General features: G+C 44.7%; 1 protein-coding gene and 1 long non-coding RNA gene across 7 annotated transcripts in view; both read right to left on the bottom strand.

Annotated features, from left to right (window-relative positions):
* The window catches only part of LOC141132769 (uncharacterized), an 81,374-nt gene extending 65,314 nt beyond the window's left edge, over positions 1–16,060 (bottom strand). Inside the window, exons 1-2 of one of the 2 annotated variants that reach the window (XR_012242963.1) lie at positions 15,673–16,060; positions 12,593–13,181 (exon numbers count right to left, since the gene is read on the bottom strand). This is a non-coding gene — a long non-coding RNA (uncharacterized lncRNA). Of the gene's footprint in view, positions 1–12,592; positions 13,182–13,526; positions 13,609–15,672 lie in introns of those variants that run through there. The other variant, XR_012242964.1, reaches the window with a different exon arrangement.
* The window catches only part of CACNA2D4 (calcium voltage-gated channel auxiliary subunit alpha2delta 4), a 374,858-nt gene that overhangs the window by 192,557 nt on the left and 160,313 nt on the right, over positions 1–21,988 (bottom strand). The gene's annotated exons all lie outside the window — the stretch shown is intronic.

The following is a 21,988-nucleotide window of genomic DNA, read 5'->3' as shown; positions in this document are numbered from 1 at the left end:
AGGTTGGGAAAACTGTTAAGACACAGGAAGGCGTTCACCAGCTGGCCTCATTAACATATCCCCTGCACCTGCATCTGCCCCCCCCCCCCCCCCCCCCCACTCCAGGAAGTTGTGTGCGTGGTTTTCCAATACAATCAGTGATCACCATTCTCACTAAATACACAGCCATCAATTTTCTTTATACCTTACCTCCATCTTGCACAGACTGTCAATTTGGCAGTGTGTGCAGGAGCTGAGCAATCAGATAACAGAATATGTGGAGCAGAGCTGTAGTATTAAAAACAGGAGCAGTGTGTCCCTGCTGTAAAACTCACCATACACTATACAATCTGATTATACAATCTCCTTTAAATCTACCATAAACTATGTAGTGCAAGGGCCTGCCTGATTGGATACAGAGTGATTGCATAGATAGGTGTGTCCTCCTAGTATATAGTTCTCTTATTACTAAAAGTGATAGTACAGGGATTGCACCATCAGATTGTACATTGTATGGCCACCTTTATACATCTAAAATTAACGAGTTTTCGGCCATTATTTGGCAGCAAAATGCACAGTAAAAACATGCAAACTGCAACGGGCCAAAATGTCCCATGAGCTACTTTGTCACGTGTAGGGAAGCCAATTGATATCATGCGTATTGTGGAGAAAGTGAGCCAAAAAACATAAGCTTCCACTACGCTAGGTGTGAATGGGGCCTGAAAGTGAAATTGGTGTGTTTACACAAGAACAATGTGGCTCTATTTACATCTCTCTGTTTCTGAACGCACAGCAAACTGCATAGAAAACACGCACTTTGCCGAGTGTTTTGCAAACGCACTGCAAGGGCACATTGCACTTGCATTGCCATTAAATGGTAATGGCAGCCCAAGCACAGGTGGAAGGTGTGCGTTTGCCGTACGACAAATGTGCTGCAAGTGCACCAAAAAGCATGGTTAAAAATACACCACTCTCCACTCCAAAAAAAGTTCTGGAGCTTCTTTGGGACATTTATCACGTATAGGGCAGCCCATTCAAGTGAATGGGCCCCCTATGTGTGAGGAGCAAAAATGTTCCAAAGCGGTCCAAAAAAAACATGTGCGGGAATGATAGTTCCCGTCATGAGGAGATGTGAATAGGGCCTGGCAGATGAGTGTCTCGTGCACTCCTCCCTATGTATTTGTATAAAGCTGGTCATACACTATGCAATCTGATTGTACAATCTCTGTACATTTTCCTTTAGATTTACCAGATCTCTGGAATAGGAGGACCCACCTCAACAATCTATTCAATTTGTATCAAATCAGACAGACTCTTGCACTACATAGCTGATGGCAGATCTAAAGGACATTTTAAAATCAGATTACACAGAAAGTGGGTGGAAATAAAACAAGAGGTGGTATAGTAATGAGGGAGGATTGGTCCAGACTGATAATACACGCCTATTCTGTGATGCAGCAAGCCAGTGCATGATGGGATTCAAAGCTTCCTCTGGGTGTCACATGAGCTACAGGAAGTAATGCAAGCAGAAAGTATTTTTTAAAAACTGAAATAGACAAATTAATTTTGAAAGCTGCTATAGATGAGGTGAGTGAGAGATAATAAGCACATTGGGATGGCTTGGCATTATATTAATTAATTATATTAGAAAATGCGTCTATATTTTATGAAAAGTAACATTTTGCCTGGAAATGTGAACTTAACCTTTAAAACAAGCCCTCGTTGACTTTGATAGTTGCAGGCACTGTAGAACAATTTATTCTCAAATTTTACAGGAGAAAAAAAAATTCTCTCGTTTTCTCCCAGCAAATCGTTTAGCTGCTTCTCCCAGCAGTGACTCAACAGATCAGCTCACCCTGCTCCCAACTCCACTAGAAACATGGCAGCCTTCCAATCTACACACAGATTAGTAGCACAGGAGGAAGAGGAGAGCTCAGAAGGCTGAGGCCCAACTTGAAAATATTCAGTGCAGCTCTTCTGAAATGTGAGAATGAATTTCTCCACAGTGCCTGTAGCTACCAAATTGATTGAAGGCTTGTTTTAAAAGTTTACTTACTGCTTGTAAAGAAAATGAATATATTTGAATGTCCATAGCCTGGCCACAGTTCTACTTTTCCCAAGAAAGTCAAGAAATCTGAAAAGACTCTGGAATCCAAAATCTGTAACATAGGAAGAATATATTTTTCTATGACATAGGACCAAATCTATATATATCTTCCCTCTAATCCACGTCCCCCTCCCGTCCAATGCTCTTTCCCAGTTCCCTATCCCTCTTTACAGTGTATATAACCAAACTGGATCTACTATTCTGTAACTGATGCACTTTATATTTGATGAAAAATGTGATGCCTGTTATTCCTGAACACAATTAAATCATCCAGTAACTGAAAACCAGCGTGATTTTTTTTCTTCAAAAATACATTTTTCCCCACACACAGGTGACTTTACCTAAGTAGTCCTGCAAGGTGATGCCACCAGTAAGCCTCCCTTAGCCTAAAAGGACCAATGACAGAAAAGGCTGCCATTACCTTTGCATAAATAAATACAGAACTAAATAGTGTATTTCCATCTCATAGATGACAACTGTTGGATTCGCTGGACAGTCCCATATCTTGGCACTCTGTCCTGCTGATGCTTTGTCCTGGGCTTGCCCTATTTGAGTTACTGCACCTCCACAGTAATTCAAAAAAGCATTACATTTCAGGGATCAGGGCTGCGAGTAGGCATTCCCTACACATTTAGAGGTGGGACCAATCTTTAAAGTGGGTGTGGTTTGGGTGCACCACCCCAGAAAGTTGGCGCATGAAATGTGGTACATGAGTGGGGTTAACTGTGTTCTGGGATCCGGTATCATAATATTGGCAATCATACCAGTGAAGTTCTAAGTTGTTTCTTCATGTAAAGTAAATGTATTTAATTAAATCTCTCCCATAAAAACAAAACCTGTACAGAGACATTATAAGGCTGCCACAAAACCTTTTTATTGTCTTTTTTAATATCTTCCTTGTTCAGCTGCGTGTGTAATCTGAGCTTCTGCCGCTGAGGGCTAGCTAAACTATAGACTATTCACAGCAAAGCATTAAAATCCTGGACACCATGTTTTAGACCCCTTTCACACTGAGGCAGTTTTCAGGCATTTTAGCGCTAGAAATGGCCTCTAAATAATGCCTGAAAACCACCTCCTATTCATTTCAGTGTGTCTTTCACACTGGGGCGGTGCGCTTGCGGGACATTAGAAAACGTCCTGCAAGCAGCATCTTTGGGGCAGTTTGGGAGCACTGTATACAACGCTCCCAAAACGCCCTGCCCATTGAAATGAAAGGGTAGCGCTTCAAAATCATCACAACACGTGCCTTTTATTAACCCCTTCATTGGGGTTAAAAGCGCCTCACTAGTGGCCGAAAAGCAGCGCAATAGCTTGCAGTGCTAACGACCAGCGCTCGCAGTGTGAAAGTGGTCTTACTGACACCAAAGGCTGCCCTTTCCTGAAAAAACATGCATAGAGCCCTATCTAGCTGCCAAGATCTTTTAAAAGTCAACAATGGCCTAATACCTAGGGCAGGAATTGGAGGGGCAATATTTTTAGCGGGGTGGGTGAATGCTTTTTGCGTCATAATTTTTCCTTCTGTCTTATTAAATATGACATTAAATGATAAGCTCACCTTTTTTTTTTTCAAAATTTCAGCTCCCCTATGTACCAATATACAATTAGCGTACTTATTTTGCAGAAATAAAAGATTTGTATTTATCTTACACACCCCTACCGTAATGTACAGATAACTGTATAAAAAAAATCTCCATTATTTGCTAGACAGACCTTGGGATGTGACACATGAAGGAGTTTACCAGCTGACCTCATTAGCACATGCCTTGCATTTTCCCTCCCCCTTCCAGCAGATCACCACCACCCCTCATCAGGTGCACGTTTTCCGAATGCAATCAGTGAATATCGTTCTCATTAAATACACAGCCATAGGTCGATCGTGCACAAACAAGGTCCATAAAGACATGGATGAGTGAGTTTGAGGTGGAGGACCTTGACTGGCCTGCACAGAGTCCTGACCTCAACCCGATAGAACACCTTTGGCATGAATTAGAGCAGAGACTGCGAGCCAGGCCTTCACATCCAGCATCAGTGCCTGACCTCACATATGCACTTATGGAAGAATGATCAAACATTCCCATAGACACTCTCCTAAACCTTGTGGACAGCCTTCCCAGAAGAGTTGAAGCTGTTATAGCTGCAAAGGGCGGGCCAACTCAATATTGAACCCTATGGACTAAGACTGGGATGCCATTAAAGTTCATGTGCGTGTAAAGGCAGGCGTCCTAATACTTTTAACAATATAGTGTAACTTGGAATTCTATTTGTATAGGGAAGGAAGGGGAATGTTTCCTGTTTTTATTTAAAAGCTGCACAGTGCTTTTGTTACTGTTATGCTCTCATAATGAAGGTCTAATAGTCAGTTCTGGTGGACCAAAACCAATTTACAGAAATACAGCCACTAGGATTCTACAAACCTATTTATGTGATAGAAATGTGGTAAAGCAACCATGTAAACATACAAACGTCTTATCCAAATTTACTTTCAGGCAGAAAAAAGATCTTGAAGTGTGTACAAATGTCACAATTGTCCTTTAATATGCAAAGAAATTCCAAACATGCTTTGGGCCAGCTATCATTGATAGTCTTGATTTCTGGATTATGTAATAATCTAGTTTAATAATCTTCCACAATGTCAAGATCAGAGGGGACACAGCGAGACCCCTGCAGCCCGCAGCGATGGAGATTAATGGCCCTGGCTCGACAAACCTGGTAAGCATGGAAGCCAACCATCAATCTCCAAGACAGGGATCGGCCCTAATCGCCATCCTTTCGTACTGCTCTATGGCGTAGACAAACCTGGAGCTGTGCATATAAATAGATTTGTCTGTCAATGACCGATCCTAGAAAAAGGACATCTCTGCCAATACGACAAAATAATATCCAGGGATGTGTGGCCTCTGAAGTGTGCAGCCTAAGGTCACTGCTAATCTGCTGTGCTAAAAGGCCTGGGCATGATGTAATCCCATCACAGCATATTTGATAAACTGGATTGTAGAATAATTATTGGCATTGCAACGTTGCCAGCCACACAGTTAAATGCACTTTAGCTGGACCTGTTTTCAGTATGCTCAGTAATGTGTCACTTCCAGGTATTTATTAGCTTTCATTCACTAAAATCCCAGTGCCACCCCCCCCAATCCAACCCACCCCCCAACAATGCCTTCATCTACGTTTCTTTCCAGAAGAATGGTGTGCCATCTTTAATTAGACATCATTCAGGGTCACCATCTACTTCCTGGACTAAGATGCTGAATAAGAGATAACACAATTTACAATTATATAAATCCTGGTGCCCGTGCAGTTCTTGGCTGTGTTCACAAATGTCTGACACAGATTGGTACCCAAACTGCAGCCTCTCACATTGTGACTTTCTACAAGGTTACATTGTTGCAGTCTGATCACTGGGGAGTGGACACTGAGAAAATTCTTCCTCCTGACTGCATTAGGCTGATGACTTCATCTTAACCAAGGCAAAGTCAATAATTAGAGACCAAGGATGGATTTTTAATGATAAAGGGCTCATGCACACTAGATGCCTGGTGTACAAGGCTGCAGCTTTAAGCTGTGGCTACAGGCCACAGGAGCACCATCCAGCTCCATCACCAGCAGCCTTTGGGGGGAAGTCTGAGCCCATGGGTGAATGCCCTGAACGCAAGTAGTCTGTGTTCCTGGCATTCATCCTTGGGCCCATACGGCCATAAACACGCATACCGTTAGGTGTTCCGCCTAGTCCTGTCCAGCCACAGCAGATGTCAGGCTGCCAGCAGAAGGCTGGGCAGTACAACAGTGCCAGAGCCTCATGCTCCAGGGCTTAATGTCCAGTGTGCATGAGGCTGAACGGTGAATTTTTTTTGTAAAATTGTTCCATTGTTGATTAATGTGACATCAGAATGTATTCATAAAAATTTGTTACTGACAGGTCCATTTCAAAGCTAATCATACTACGCTGTCCTAAAAAACTGATTGGCTACTGGAGCCGCGAATTACCTGTCAGCAGTTCTAGTCTCCCTTGGGCTTCCAGATGACATCCATTTCTGCAGGAATTGTGCCAAAGGGCACAGGAGCATTAGATTATTAGTAAAATAAACTGTGGTCAGATCACATTTTATGTGCATTTAACATACAGTATTTTACCTGTTATTTACCTGTAAAAGCCTCTTTTGTGTAGACATCCAAAAAGCCCAAACACTGGACACTGACAACTTGGTGTGATGTCAGCAACCCCAGCAGACTTAGAGCTGTCATTCAAGTGACATTCTATAGCAGTCTCTTAACTTTCTCAGGGAACCCCTTCTAAAAATGACTATGTCTACAACTAATGATACATTAGTGTGATTGATGGTCACTAGGAAGAATGCTCCTTACACTTGTAGTCATTGGGAAGAATCCCCTCTTACAGATATCTAAAAATATCAACGGTGTCAGTGAGAACTTGTCAAAGAGGCAAATATTGTACATTGCTCAAGGAACCCCTAGCAACCTCTGGAGGAACCCTAGACTTCCATGGAACCCTGGTTGAGAAACCCTGCTCTATATTATTCGACACTTCTCTTCCAGCTGTAATATAAATGGTTATGTAGGGAAGTAAAATGAAGGACAGAGGAGCTGGGCCAGCACAAAAGTAACTAGACATTTCTGAAAGAGTGGAGGGCTATGACATCCAAGGATGGAGGAGCTGTGCTAAAGAACTGGACTCTTCCTGAATTAGTCAAATTGTCTACCAAGTTCCAAAACATTAAAACGTGAATAAAATGATTTATGGAGAGGAAAACAACATTTCAAGTAGACTTTTAAAATATAAAAATTTTCTGCGTTTGCTGTCATTTTTTAAAGTTTTGTTTTCAAAAAGCAAAAAATATTTGTTTTAGTTATGAATACAGTATGGAATGGTTAAAACTACAGTTATTCCCATTGGGATGATTTCCCTTTAGTTCCTGTCCTGGAGGCACAGTATCATGTGAAGAGGAAATCTCTTCAAAGTAAAGGGAGTATAGGGTGCCCCTATTGGAATATTTCTCCTCCACCCCATTCCGATAAAAACAGTAACACGGGTTTCTTACAGTGGTCACCAGGACAGATAAATAGGGTGAATCTCCCTCTGCGGACACAGACAGTTGTGGTTGTGGAATGGACGTATCTTGACAACTATGCCAAGTTGTGGGTGGGGCCTACTCGCCCTGCATGTGGTGGTATCTTAAAGTGGTAGTAAACTTAGGAGGTTAAAAAAAAACAAACAAATAAAAAAAAAAACCTCTCCCTGCAAGGTAAAGACATAATGTACTAGTATAGTATGCACACTAGCACATTATGAAAGACATGCCTTGGAACAAAGCCCTCCAGCAGTGCGCTGCCAACGCTGCAGAGGCTTCCATCTTCACCTGGTCTTCCTTCCGGGTCCGCGGGCTGCAGATGCTTGAATGGCCGAGCTGCAATGGCGTCACTCCCTTCCATGTGCGTGGGATTCACGGCTGCGGCACAGAGCTCTGAAGGAACGGCACAGTTGCCCATTTCTTCAGAGCGCATAAGCTGGTGGCGCCACCAGCTGCTGCTCACTAGAACATCTCCTAAAAGACTGTTTGAATCTTGGCCGGTTCAGCAGGGCCTGGCTGATATTCAAACAAAGGAATGGGCAGGGTGAATGTACCCAAGTTGATTGATCAATAAACCTGGGAACAACCAGCCTGCCAGATTTTACATGCGATTATTGCTAACGGCTGTTATAGCAACTAGCAATAATCACTGTGTCCTCCCGGTGGGGATGGCTTTCCCAGGCAGGAGAACATAATGGCTTGTGGGAGAGATTCCCCCATAACACTGACTGTGTTAATGGCAGAATCATGAAATTTTCTTTCCTGCAAAGAAAATCACTCTGCCCATGGCCAGCTTTATTTGTGTACATGCTCATCAATGCCCGGGACCAGGCGGCACCACACTCGTGTGAAAGTCAACATTCTGGTAGTGCCCCAGCTTATAGAGCTGTACACTGTAAGCAGTAGAATAACATACAGAGTTCCTCTGTGAAGTGTCTTGTCCCATGTCACTACACACCCTTGCTTGATGAATGCTGCATTTAGGAGGGGCACTGCTGAGCCTATGCCCTCTCCACCAGTCCAGTGTATCTCTGCCACTCGACTCCCAGTGACAGAATGAGGTCCTGCCGTGCACTAGCGCAGACCCTTATGTGTGCACATAATTAACTCCTCTCTCCTGTACCATGCTGTGACAGACCTAGCCGGGACAGAGGCTTTTGGAGAGGACTGAATGCTAGCCTCTTGCCTTTTGATTATGGGCCCTGGATTTTAAGGGAACAATACTCTTTACGAGGTGAATGAGAAATCCAGTCTGATCTGTACTAATCAGACTCAATTGTGTATATATTGTATGTTGTCTCATTCTGTTGTGGACTCTTTGCTGTGATTATTTGGGATGTGTATCTCTATGGAGGGAGGGGGGAATTCCTCCAGCAGCCCCCCTGCTGATAAGACTGTTTACTGAGGAGAAGTTTGAACACACCTGACCTGTGTGTCCATTGTCTTTGGACAGTTTAACCCGCCCTCTTTTCCAAGGGTGGGGGGGAGTCTCTGAGTTATTTTATCTGTTGTGTCCGTGTGATAATAAATGAGTCCATGTTAGCATCTAAGCATGTACCTCCATGCACCCCTTTGAATAATTTCAGACCAGGCAGAAGGAGGAGCAGATCAAGCCCTATTTTCTATTCCTGTCCGTGTATGGAGATGGGGCCCATGTGGACACCTATGCACTCGGCGGTCGTGGTACTTGGTTACTTGGGGAGCCAAAGTCCATTCTGAATATTGTGTCCGGGTTTCAGGTGGTCTGAAACCCAGACACACGATTCCAAACCTGGAATGTCTGGGTGAATCCCAGACAAGTGGCAACCCTAAGAGTGACCCAGAAGGGAGCCAAGTTCTACAGTAGGACTACATGTTGCAGCAGTTCTTCCTCTGTGAATCCCATGTGGAAAAGAGTATGCTTATGTGGCCTACAGCAGGGGGCAGGACTCAGAAAGCCCAGGAAAAGAGTCTAGACACAGTTAACCACTTACCATCCTGGGCAGCCTGGACTGTCTGCATAGCTAAACAGTGTAATAAATACAACAGCAGAAATACCCTCACTGACACCCCACAAGCACCTACTTACACAGCAATAAACACCAGACAAGGGTTCTACCCTTCCATACAGGGCTGGGTCAAGAAGTAGGCAAAAATGGAGGCTGCAATGGATGCTTCAACAGGATGGGGCACAAAAAGTAGTTCACAGCTCATGGAGCAGGAGCTGCACTTTGGCCTTTTGACCATGGGAGATAAAGTACTGTACTTTGCCCCGGCTCTATTTCCATATCATAGTGTAAAGATACAGATGCACGGAAATTTTGAAAATTCTCACTGTGATGGGGTGTTGGCTTAAACCTCCCCCCCCTTCATCGGGGCTATAATGTACTCCAGAGACCCCCAGGGATACCCCCATTGACAGATTACTGAGATGGATTCTAAGCTTGACTTCACCAATATTCTACCAACACTTTATTAATAAAGCAGAAGATAAACAGCAGGTGGCGGCACGCACGACATACGATGTGTAAAATAAAAAAGGGGAAATATGGGCTTTAAGAAACATCAGGTGAGGTAGCCGGCATGACAGAGACCCCCTTCCACCAAAAAGGAACAGATGGGAGATTATACAGAAGATTAAATACTCAAGAGGATGAGAGCCGCCGTGCAGGATGAGACGGCATCCTGGTCTCCATGGTGACCAATTCGCCCAGCTGCAGGGGTCACCATGCGCTGTGCCACTATTCAAAGAAGCTGATAACGCAGCTACGCCAGCCTCGTGCCACATTTTATCATCCTCCTGTACGTTGATCAAAACAAAAGGATGCTGGCATGCGAGCCTTTGTCATTACAGCAATGAAAACCATTTTGTGGCCTTGGCTAAGATTCATCATCCCGCCTGGCCATTCAGCCCTCTGATCCCCTGACAGAGAGCCATTATTGCTTGCCAATCTGTGGCAGCTGGAGTCATTTACCAGAAAGAGCACACAGACTGGTTCATTCAGTTCACCTTAATTTAGGTTTTATGAAAAGAGAAAAGCAACCAGAACAAGAAGCTTACTTAGAAAGCACACATGTTATGGTGCAGGGCTGCAGGTTCTTGTTAAATGATACTCAGACCATATTTCATGTGGGTAGAACTGCAGTGGGATCAGAGAGAGGATGGAGGTGGAACCAAGGAACACTTCCTTAGGAATTATGCTTATTATAAAAATAAGGATACTGGCCAACATGGCTTGCAGTGGAATGAGGGAAATCCTGGATAGCCGCACTCTGGGATGAAGATGTCTTTATTGAAATAAAAATCCACAATGCAGTCAAATTACAGGGAAGTACAGGGTAATAGATATGCTATTGCATATCTATTACCCTGTAATTTGACTGCATTGTGGATTTTTATTTCAATAAAGACATCTTCATCCCAGAGTGCGGCTATCCAGGATTTCCCTCATTCCACTGCAACTCATGCAAAGCCAGCACCTGGAACAAGTTCTCATTGGGGCGGTGTCATCCTGGATTAAGGAGTGTTTGTGAGCTGCATTTCTTCTTTCTCTGGCCAACATGGCTGTCGGCTGCAAAGAAAAAAAATATTCAGATGCAGCCTGCTCCGAAAGAATATGGGGGCTGCTAATGCTGACCTCCTCTTTTAAAAAATGCTAGCTGCCTGGCTATCAAAGTGATTTAGTAACTTCAGCACCCTTCAATGCAGTACCCCGCCAGTTAGAAGTTCCGACTTCCTTCAGCCTTTCAGATCTACATGCTTCTTCTCAAACAGAGACAGCCAGTCAAATAGTATTTTTACAGATGGCAGTCCCCAGAAGAATGAGCTAACCATTCGCTCTAAAATCTGGAACTGGCAGTGGGTTGAGTGACTGACTACAGGCACAGTTTAAAGAGACCCTGTCACCAACTTAAAAACTGCAAGCAAAAGCAGAGAAAAATCAAGTGTTTCAAATGCTTACTTGCAACGTTTTCCCTTTGGATACAGGATTTTGTTTATTCCTTTGCAAACTGCATCTGAAATGCTGCAAAATTTGTTTTCTTAGCACAGTCCCCTCCCTCTTGAATGTCATGGCCCTCTCCTCTTCTGAGAGTGTCTAGTTACTGTCTGTACTGGCCCAGCTCCTCTGCCCCTCCCCTAACCTCTCTGCGCTGCCTTTTACATAGTTGTGGGGGGATTATGAGAAGAGGAATATTATTGAGTGACAGTTCTGAGTCTGCAGACAGCTGACATCAGGATGAAGATGGCAGCACCCAGCAGAAATCTTAGAGCTTTTAGATCTTTACACAATGGAGGCTTTTACAGGTAAATACTGTATAATCTTATAGGAAGATTGTTGTTGAAATAAATAGTATGGTGACAGGCTTTTCTGTTTTGTCATCCATGTTTCAAAACAAATTGCTTGCTGTTAGAGCAGTCCTTGGCACCCTTGAGTGATTAAAACAACTCCTGTTTGCCATATTTGGGAAGACTTTGTTCCATCCCAAAGCACATCCCTCACTCTGTGACCTCTGGTCAGCATAGGCTTTCTCACTGTTCACTTACTGACCTCTGGTCATAGAGTGAACTAAGCAAAGGACAGTACTATAGGTATTGCACACTATTAATGACATACACAATTGTCCATATTTGGAATCTACAGATCACATAAAATTATTACATGTTGTGTAATCTTCCCCTTTAAAAGAGGGCAGAGCTCTGAACCTGTGAACACGCAGCCTGCATTTGTGAAGCTCAGATTCAGGACAGTTCAGACAATGAAAATATTGGCAGTTACAAAGAAGTCTCCAGCTGCAAAAAAACAAATCCCAGATTTAAAAGTGGAATCGCCCAGCAGCCAGCTGAATACACAGAACACGATTACATTCAAACTGTTCAAATTTTAATGAAGTGCACCTTTAACTGATACAAACAAAATACACACCATCATCACCATGGATCGGTGTGAGATCTATTTTCTTCTAGCAAACATGGCAATGCTAGCGGAGCCCTGAGAATAATCATTTTTGACATTTGGTGCAGCAGTGAGAGGGTTAACTCCCGGAGTGCAGGTGCCGCTAGCAGGAGCTGGCTTCTCGTCCCCGAGAAAGTGACTCAGACAGAAGGCGCAAGGAGATGCCCGTCACCATGACAACACGGAGACTGCCCCACTTCAGCTGTGCAGGATTCACGGGGGAACGCCATTGTCTTATGCTGAGTAATCTGCCTGGATGGTGTGCAGACTAGGGAAGGGCAAAGGGGGGCTCCGAGAGGTCCCACAGGGTACAAACATTATTCCAAAAATGTACAAAATTCATCACTGGGATTTATGGTAATATCACAAATTCCTCCAGTACAATGTGTATTCCATTATAAGAACACCCGAAATAAACTCAGGGTGACCTACCTATTGCAAGTGCTATCATAGGACTAATACAGACATCAGAACACACTGACCTCTTCTCTCCTCCTAATACACAGACATCAGAACACACTGACCTCTCCTCTCCTAATACAGACATCAGGACACACTGACCTCTCCTCTCCTCCTAATACACAGACATCAGAACACACTGACCTCTCCTCTCCGCCTAATACACAGACATCAGAACACACTGACCTCTCCTCTCCTAATACACAGACATCAGAACACACTGACCCCTCCTCTCCTCCTAATACACAGACATCAGAACACACTGACCTCTCCTCTCCTCCTAATACACAGACATCAGAACACACTGACCTCTCCTCTCCTCTCCTAATACACAGACATCAGAACACACTGACCTCTCCTCTCCTCTCCTAATACACAGACATCAGGACACACTGACCTCTCCTCTCCTCTCCTAATACACAGACATCAGGACACACTGACCTCTCCTCTCCTCTCCTAATACACAGACATCAGGACACACTGACCTCTCCTCTCCTCCTAATACAGACATCAGAACACACTGACCTCTCCTCTCCTCCTAATACACAGACATCAGGACACACTGACCTCTCCTCTCCTCCCCCTAATACACAGACATCAGGACACACTGACCTCTCCTCTCCTCCTAATACACAGACATCAGGACACACTGACCTCTCCTCTCCTCCTCCTAATACACAGACATCAGAACACACTGACCTCTCCTCTCCTCCTAATACACAGACATCAGAACACACTGACCTCTCCTCTCCTCTCCTAATACACAGACATCAGAACACACTGACCTCTCCTCTCCTCTCCTAATACACAGACATCAGAACACACTGACCTCTCCTCTCCTCCTAATACACAGATATCAGGACACACTGACCTCTCCTCTCCTCCTAATACACAGACATCAGGACACACTGACCTCTCCTCTCCTCTCCTAATACACAGACATCAGAACACACTGACCTCTCCTCTCCTCCTAATACAGACATCAGAACACACTGACCTCTCCTCTCCTCCTAATACACAGACATCAGAACACACTGACCTCTCCTCTCCTCCTCCTAATACACAGACATCAGAACACACTGACCTCTCCTCTCCTCCTCCTAATACACAGACATCAGAACACACTGGCCTCTCCTCTCCTCCTAATACACAGACATCAGAACACACTGACCTCTCCTCTCCTCCTCCTAATACACAGACATCAGAACACACTGACCTCTCCTCTCCTCCTAATACACAGACATCAGAACACACTGACCTCTCCTCTCCTAATACACAGACATCAGAACACACTGACCTCTCCTCTCCTCTCCTAATACACAGACATCAGAACACACTGACCTCTCCTCTCCTCCTAATACACAGACATCAGAACACACTGACCTCTCCTCTCCTCTCCTAATACACAGACATCAGAACACACTGACCTCTCCTCTCCTCCTAATACACAGACATCAGAACACACTGACCTCTCCTCTCCTCCCCCTAATACACAGACATCAGAACACACTGACCTCTCCTCTCCTCCTCCTAATACACAGACATCAGAACACACTGACCTCTCCTCTCCTCCTAATACAGACATCAGAACACACTGACCTCTCCTCTCCTCCTAATACACAGATATCAGGACACACTGACCTCTCCTCTCCTCCTAATACACAGACATCAGGACACACTGACCTCTCCTCTCCTCTCCTAATACACAGACATCAGGACACACTGACCTCTCCTCTCCTAATACAGACATCAGAACACACTGACCTCTCCTCTCCTCTCCTAATACACAGACATCAGAACACACTGACCTCTCCTCTCCTCTCCTAATACACAGACATCAGGACACACTGACCTCTCCTCTCCTCCTAATACACAGACATCAGAACACACTGACCTCTCCTCTCCTCTCCTAATACACAGACATCAGAACACACTGACCTCTCCTCTCCTCCTAATACACAGACATCAGAACACACTGACCTCTCCTCTCCTCCTAATACACAGACATCAGGACACACTGACCTCTCCTCTCCTCCTAATACACAGACATCAGGACACACTGACCTCTCCTCTCCTCTCCTAATACACAGACATCAGAACACACTGACCTCTCCTCTCCTCCTAATACACAGACATCAGAACACACTGACCTCTCCTCTCCTCTCCTAATACACAGACATCAGAACACACTGACCTCTCCTCTCCTCCTAATACACAGACATCAGAACACACTGACCTCTCCTCTCCTCCTAATACACAGACATCAGGACACACTGACCTCTCCTCTCCTCTCCTAATACACAGACATCAGGACACACTGACCTCTCCTCTCCTCTCCTAATACACAGACATCAGAACACACTGACCTCTCCTCTCCTCCCCCTAATACACAGACATCAGAACACACTGACCTCTCCTCCTAATACACAGACATCAGAACACACTGACCTCTCCTCTCCTCTCCTAATACACAGACATCAGAACACACTGACCTCTCCTCTCCTCTCCTAATACACAGACATCAGAACACACTGACCCCTCCTCTCCTCCTAATACAGAGACATCAGGACACACTGACCTCGCCTCTCCTCTCCTAATACACAGACATCAGAACACACTGACCTCTCCTCTCCTCCCCCTAATACACAGACATCAGAACACACTGACCTCTCCTCTCCTCCTCCTAATACACAGACATCAGAACACACTGACCTCTCCTCTCCTCCTAATACACAGACATCAGAACACACTGACCTCTCCTCTCCTCTCCTAATACACAGACATCAGAACACACTGACCTCGCCTCTCCTCTCCTAATACACAGACATCAGAACACACTGACCTCTCCTCTCCTCCCCCTAATACACAGACATCAGAACACACTGACCTCTCCTCTCCTCCTAATACACATACATCAGAACACACTGACCTCTCCTCTCCTCTCCTAATACACAGACATCAGAACACACTGACCTCTCCTCTCCTCTCCTAATACACAGACATCAGAACACACTGACCCCTCCTCTCCTCCTAATACAGAGACATCAGGACACACTGACCTCGCCTCTCCTCTCCTAATACACAGACATCAGAACACACTGACCTCTCCTCTCCTCCCCCTAATACACAGACATCAGGACACACTGACCTCTCCTCTCCTCCTAATACACAGACATCAGAACACACTGACCTCTCCTCTCCTCTCCTAATACACAGACATCAGAACACACTGACCTCTCCTCTCCTAATAAAGTGATCACAATATACCATATCCTAATCATGGCAGTAATTCTGATTATAAGCTGCAGTGAATGACCTGGGGCCCATTACTTATATAGCACACTGTGGGATACTACCAGGAGTTACATAATAAATGTAATAGAGTCAGAGACAGGTGAAATGAATTGCAGGTTTTGGTCTGATGAACAATACAAACTCCAGCTTAAACACACAATTACCTCTAGGGAGACATCCCAACATTACACCTTCTCTTAAGAACCAGTTAAGGAAAAAAAAAAAAAAATCTGCAACTTCACATTACAAAAAAAAATGATCCTCATTAATCGGAGGCGGAGTGCTGAGTTTTTCATGCAGTACCTGTATAGAGTAGCAGTGCGATACTCCCCTACAGAGCACCATTATTACAGTGAGTCACGTACCGAGCCATACTCCCACTCACCCCTCACACAGTCATGACCACGTTTGACTTTCTTCAAGCTGTATTTTAAGAAATTTCTCAAATATTTTTTGCTAGATGTGTGGGCTTTTTTTGTAGGATTTGGTGCAATATTTGTGCCTGCCCCCTTAGGGTTTTTGCTATATTGTATTGCACCAGATTGTAATGACACGCTGACACTTGGGGGTTCCTGTACAATGACATACAGACACATTATGTCCCAGTAGAATGGCACACTGACACTTGGGGGTCCATGTACACAGAGCCATCTTCAACGTGGGGCAGAAGGGGCAGCTGCCCCAGGCCCAGTCATTATTGCTGGGCCCAAAGCAGCTGCTCCTTGAGCCCGCACTGCCCACAAATAGTTAATAAGTGGATATGGCTATCACTCAGCAGATGAGGGTGGAATTGAATGTTGGGGGGCACTGGTGATTGGTTTGGTGTTTTGTCTGTAGCCTGGGCGGTGATTGGCCAGCTCAATAAGGGAAATCTTGGCCGGGGAGGTGCGCCTGTCAATCCCAGGCACAGTAACACTGACCCCTCACCATACCCGACAAGCCGCAGACCATCGGCCCACTGAAGAACTTCACTAGAGGGTTTGGCTGGCTGGGTGTGCCTGGTGTTCGCCTTACATCCTTTGGACACTATCAATGTGAGACTGCTGGGAAGAGGGAGGGGTCCTGTGTAATGATGGGGGAGAGGTCCTGTGTAGTGATGGGTTAGTTTGGGGGAGGGGGCCCTGTGTAAGGATGGGGATAGTATGGGGGAAGGGGTTTGTGTAATGATGGAGGTGCATGTACAATGACATACTGACATATGATGTCCCAGTACAATGGCACACTGACATTTGAGGGATTCACAACAATGGCACAATGACAATTGGAGGGGGGGAGGTGTCCTCAAAATAAAGACACACTGATATTTAGGGGTTGCAGAAGAATGACAGTGTCTACCTTAAGATCATGGAGCAATGACACACTAACTCCTGGGTGTCTCAAAGCAGTGACATACTGATGCCTGGGGTCACAGAGGAATGCCACATTCATTCAGGGTTCCAGAACAATGGCTTACTTAACCTAGGATCCCTATAAAATTACAAAATAATACATTGGGGCACCAGAACAATGTCACTCTGATGGCTGGGGTGACAGAACAATGTCACACTGATGGATGGAGTGACAGAACAATGTCACACTGATGGATGGAGTGACAGAACAATGTCACACTGACATTTGGGGACCCCAGAACAATAACACACTGACCTTCGAGGTCACAGAGCTATGACACGGGGGTCTCAAAGTAATGACAGGCTGATACCTAGGAGTTTCAGAACAATGACAGGCTGACACTTGAGGGTCACAGAGCAATGTAATATGAACAACCTGGGGTTCCAGAAGAATGACACCCTGACAGTTGAGGTGAAAGAACATCATACTGACACATGGGGGTACCAGAAAAAACACACTGACCCTTGGTGGACACACTGACACTGAAAGCAACACAGCAATGGCATTGTGACACTTGGGTGTCTCAGCACCCATACTGACTCATTGATACTTGAGGTCAGAGAGCAATGACACCCTGACACTTGGGGGACTCAGAACAATGACACCCTGACACTTGGGGGACTCAGAACAATGACACTCTGACACTTGGGGGACTCAGAACAATGACACCCTGACACTTGGGGGACTCAGAACAATGACACCCTGACACTTGGGGGACTCAGAACAATGACACCATGACACTTGGGGGATTCAGAACAATGACACCCTGACACTTGGGGGACTCAGGACAATGACACCCTGACACTTGGGGGATTCAGAACAATGACACCCTGACACTTGGGGGACTCAGGACAATGACACCCTGACACTTGGGGGACTCAGAACAATGACACCCTGACACTTGGGGGACTCAGAACAATGACACCCTGACACTTGGGGGACTCAGGACAATGACACCCTGACACTTGGGGGACTCAGGACAATGACACCCTGACACTTGGGGGATTCAGGACAATGACACCCTGACACTTGGGGGATTCAGGACAATGACACCCTGACACTTGGGGGACTCAGAACAATGACACCATGACACTTGGGGGACTCAGAACAATGACACCCTGACACTTGGGGGACTCAGGACAATGACACCCTGACACTTGGGGGACTCAGAACAATGACACCCTGACACTTAAAGTAACACAGCAATGGCACAGGGACACTTGAGGGACCCAGCACAATGACACACTGACACTTAGGGGTATCAAAACAGTGATAAACTGATACTTGGGTGTTGCAGAACAATGACACATTGACACTTCGGGTCCTAGAACAACAACACATTGACACTATGGGTAATAATGACTACACACTGACAATTTAGGGCTCCAGAACAATGACACTGACAATGGGGGTCCTAGAACAATGACATGCTGACACTTGGAGTCACAGAGCAATGTCACACTAATAATCTAGGTTCCAGAATGATGGCACACTTAAATTTGAGGTCCAAGTACAGTTACACATTGATACATTAAAGTCCTACCTAGAACATTGACACTCTGACAGCGGGGGTGATAGAACGATGACAAAATGACACTGAGGAGAAAACTGGAACAGACAGAATCTAGAACAGATGTGCAAGGCAACCAATCAACTTCTAGCTTTCATTTTCAAAGCTTAATTGAACAAGCTGATTGGTTGCTATGCAAAGCTGTTCCAGATTCTTTCTGCTCTATATGGTTCACAGAGCAGTGTCACGTTGAAAATGGGGGGGTCCCAGAAAAATTACACTGACATTTTTGAGGGTTACGGGACTGGATATGCTGCCACTTTGAGATACCAGAAAATGCCATCACTTGAAAATTCAGAATAATAACACTCAGAGATCCAGAAAATCAAAACTCAGACACCTGGGGAATTTAGGTTTGCAGATCCTGAACTATGGCAAAATGACACTTCAGGATGTGAAATGTTGAGGACAGATATTTGGTATACAGAAAAGATTACGCAATGGGGGAGATTTACTAACCCTGTGCATAGTAACCAATCAGCTTCCAGGTTTTATTTTCAAAGCTTAATTGAGCAAACTGGCATTAGAAGCTGAATACTATGCACAGCTGCACCAGATTCAGTGTGCATCAGTTTTAGAAAATCTCCCCCAATGACACCTGAGATTCTCAAGCAATGATACACATTGCTACAGCGTATAGTCATAATGTAAAATCATTTAAAAACCATGGCCATTAGTATGAACTTGCCCCCATTGCAGCTATAAGATCCTCCACCCTTCTGGGAAGACATTACACAAGATTCTGGAGTATATCTGTTGGAACGCGTGTCCATTTGTGAGGTTAGGTACCAATGATGGACGAGAAGACCTGGATCACAATCGGTGTTCAAATTCATCCCAAAGGTATTCAGTAGGGCTGAGGTCAGGACTCTCAAGTTCTTCTACTCGAAACTGGTCAAACCATGTTTTTATGGAGCTGGCTTTGTACACAGGGGTACAGTCATGCTGGATCAAAAAGGGACCTTCCCAAACTGTTATCACAAGGTTGGAATAGTCAAATTTTCTAAAACAGCCTTTGTCAACCTTTTTAACATGAAGGAACCCTTTAATTAACTTTCCAGGCCCACATAACTCCTTCTGATAACTACTGTATATCTACAGCTCATGGTATATTAGTATGATGGTCAATGGGAAAAATGCTTTTTACATTTGTGGTCATTGGCAAGAATCCCTCCTTACAGACAGCTAAAAAGATCATTGTTGTCAGTGGTTACTTGTCTGGAAGACACAGGTTGCTAATTACCAAAGGAACCCCTAGCAGCCACTGGAGGAACCCTAGTGTTCCTCTGAACCCTAGCTGGGAAAGGCTGGTCTAAAATGGCTTTGTATGCTATAGACTTAACAATACCTTAGCTGGAAACTCCTGAACTTAGTCGTTTGGAGTGGATCCACATATTTTTGGCCACATAGTGTATCATGAAGAATAACACATGGACACTCGGGGTCCCAGAAAAGTGAGACATTAGCACCGATCTATCTAGTTTTATGTCTAAGCTTAGTACAGCAGCTTTAAGCTCCTGAGACAGGTAGGGACCCCCTGCTGATGATCTTCTACTGAAGACTTCCTCTCCCTCCCGAGCCAGATCCTGACATGACACACATACAGGGCGGCAGGGAAGCTGGCACACGCCAGGAATGTATATCTGATAGGAAGTGACAGCCAGAGAGCGGTGGGAGCAGCACAGCCTGCAGCCAGCACTCAGCCATCACATCAACTATCTGTGCCAGGCAGCGGAATTTCCCACACCGTCAGCCGAGCGGCCTCTAACCTCAGCATCTGGGACATGGCTTGGAGGAACCCTGCCTGGAATCTAGACAATTTGTTCTCAGCCGCCAGGGAATGTGATAGATTGGGAGAGAGAGAGAGAGAGAGAGATAGGCTGCCATTATTTACCGAAAACCCAGGTGAACAAGTACGAGTCAAGTGAACCTAAACAAGAATTACTCTTCATTAAAGGTTTATTTATCATATCAAAGAGAACCTGCCACTAACTAGAAAATTGGCAGAAAAAGCACAGAACAATCAAGTAATATAAATGCTCACTTGCAGCGTTATCCCCTTTACATAAACACTTTTTTATTTACTTGCAATGTGCCTAGTAGGAGTCAATTCACTAGCACAGTGACCTGTCTAATCATGTCGAAGCCATCTTCTCTTCTGGTAGTGCCTAATTACTCTGTGCTGGCCCAGCTCTCATCTCTCTACATAACCTTTTATGTAGGAGGATGAATGAAGGGGAATACTATATAGTGTCATTTGAGTGACAGCTAAGTCTGTTGGGGCTGCTGACCTCACATCCAAGACGGGACCCCCAGCAGCAATTCAGGGGTTTTTGGTTGTCTACACAAGAAAAACCTTTACAGGTAATAACATGCAATCAATACCTTAATGCTCATATAATCTTATTGGAAGATGGTTGCTGAAATGAATGGTCTGCTAAATGACAGGGTCTCTTTAAAGGCCAATTCCAGCTACAACTAGAATAGGGAGGGGTTAGAAATAGGGTTTTTTTTATGGTCCGTGTCCCTTCTTGACGTTTTGGTTAGAATTATGCTTTAATCTGTATATGGGAAGTGTGTCCAGACAGTCCAATGTGTCAATAAGCAACAGTGAAAACGAATTTATAGAATTACTAATATACAGCGATACAAAGCAGTATGGAGACATCACTAGGAGTGTGAGCTCCTCTCAGGGATAATAACACAGAAGGTCATGTCTCAGTCTGGGACCTGTCACACTTTGTTAGTAATGTCGCTAATGATGGCCGCCCTGTGCAGTCAACACACTGCCCTTCGGAGCTGCCAGATCAAACCTGTCATTTGCTGTCACGGCTCAGTGTGCCATGTGCACTTTAGGGGACAAAATCCTTTTCTGTTCTTGTCATGCAAGGGAGAAACTAAATAAGGAAGATAAATATAGAGGCTTATTAAATAGGAATTGTTGCTAACAGCCCATGACTTCTATGGACAGTCCCCAGCTCAACTCTGAAAGAAAATCCATATCCTGAATATGACAGCCTGGTCTTTACTAATTTTTTCAAATTGCATTGATTTTCAAACTAAACATAGAAAACTTAAAGCTGGACTCCAGCCTTCCACTCAGTCTTGCACAGTTGTACAGGCTTCTCTTGTACAGATACTCTGGTTTTCACTGCACACTGTGAGC

The sequence above is a fragment of the Aquarana catesbeiana genome, linkage group LG03 (assembly GCF_042186555.1).
Source record: "Aquarana catesbeiana isolate 2022-GZ linkage group LG03, ASM4218655v1, whole genome shotgun sequence".
Classification (NCBI taxonomy): Eukaryota; Metazoa; Chordata; class Amphibia; order Anura; family Ranidae; genus Aquarana; species Aquarana catesbeiana.
Note: the sequence above shows the minus strand (reverse complement) of the source record. Positions and strands in the feature narration are given on the sequence as shown.